We start from the raw sequence: 1,554 nt of genomic DNA on the forward strand, positions 1-1,554 counted from the left end.
TGCTAAACTTGGAAACATCACTGACTACTTTTGGATAAGTAAGAGTGGACCTTTAAGGTTTTTGCCTGTTGAACAGGTTGCTTTCTAATCAAACTTTGCTCTGTAACGCTGTTGTGGGAGCCCAAGCTTGGATCAGCGTTTCCTTTCTTGTGTGGCAGGAGTTCAGGTTTTGACTTGGGATCTGAAAATGGGTGTGGAGAAGGAAAAAAAGTTAAAATTTTACCAAAACATTGAAATGGGGGTCTCTGCTCGCTTTTTGTCTTAAGTACACCTGTCTGGTTTCTACTGAACATTTTGGGGAGGGTGGAATTTAATACTGAACTCCCTCCAGGTTTTTTAATGAGTTTTTAGCCAGCTGTACAGCTAATAGTGTAATTGTAATTTCAACCACCTACATTGAATGCCTTCAAGAGAAATTTGGATGCTTATCTCGCTGGGATCCTATGACCCCAGCTGACTTCCTGCCCCTCGGGCAGGGGGCTGGACTCAATGATCTTCCAAGGTCCCTTCCAGCCCTAATGTCCATGAAATCCATGAAACCACAAGTTTAAGACATTCTGTTTGTGGACATACAAACATTTTTCATATAGTGGTGCTGTATGCACACACTAAGTACCGGACTTCCAAGACAAGCAACCATTCACTGCAGTTAGTGTCTTTGCTTAGTGCCAGTGAATTTTAAGAGTTTTTTTTTTTTTTTTTTAACACTGTAAACTCGATGCTGTGATTCTTGGCTATAATGCACTTGTCTCCTGGCAGAGCAGAAGCACTATGCAGAAGAACTAAAGTGAAAATGGTACCAAGCTATGGTTTAACAGTGCCCTCAAGCCATGGACTATAGCAGGACCTGAGGAGCTAGATAAAATGGTCTCATCTACACTGCAAGACCAAGCAATTCTTTGCATACGAAGGGAGACCTCCTTCCTTTAAATTGTTCAACAGAGCCTGAAGCTGGTCAGTACAGAGATAGTTTTGAGTCTCCAGTGATATGCTACAGGTCTGATTGCATGGATGTTAGGGCTGTGCAAAGCTTCGGTCCCTGATTTGATTTGGCTTGATTCTGTGGCCGAATCCAAACTGAATCAGGAGACCCTTTAATCTCTCCGAATCGAATTGGAAAGATTTGGTGATTCAGACGTAGACACAGCTTTAAATGTTTTGTCTACATACCTCAAGGTACCAGGTGGCTCATCAATGCTGTGATGGTGGGGCAGATGGGGCGTCCCACAGAAGTGCAGGGGGCTCCCCAGCATGCTCGGCAGCAGACCCAGAAGTGGACCCAAAGCACTTCCCGTCCACTTCCAGGTACGCTGGGGAGTGCATGGGGGGGGCCCTCACTCACCCAGCTCAGTGACTGGTGCCTCCTGGGTCTGGGCAGGCACCCAGAGTCCCCCCATAGCTGATCATCGAGCCAAGAGGGGGTGCAGGGGGGCCCCCAATGTGCTCCCCTGAGGACCCAGAACTGGACTGGAAGTACTTCTGGTCCACTTCCGGGTTTGCCACCAAGCATGCAGGGGGGCCCTGCACACTCCTGTGGGACACTCCATCCATTCC

General features: G+C 47.4%; 1 long non-coding RNA gene across 1 annotated transcript in view; it reads right to left on the bottom strand.

The window, feature by feature from the left end:
• Positions 1-147: 147 nt before the first annotated feature.
• The window catches only part of LOC109299881, a 60,836-nt gene continuing 59,429 nt past the window's right edge, over positions 148-1,554 (bottom strand). The window contains exon 5 of the long non-coding RNA XR_002098045.1: positions 148-181. This is a non-coding gene — a long non-coding RNA (uncharacterized LOC109299881). The remainder of the gene's footprint in view (positions 182-1,554) is intronic.

This window comes from Gavialis gangeticus, unplaced genomic scaffold (genome assembly GCF_001723915.1).
Source record: "Gavialis gangeticus isolate Ggan-Ray unplaced genomic scaffold, GavGan_comp1, whole genome shotgun sequence".
NCBI classification, from domain to species: domain Eukaryota; kingdom Metazoa; phylum Chordata; order Crocodylia; family Gavialidae; genus Gavialis; species Gavialis gangeticus.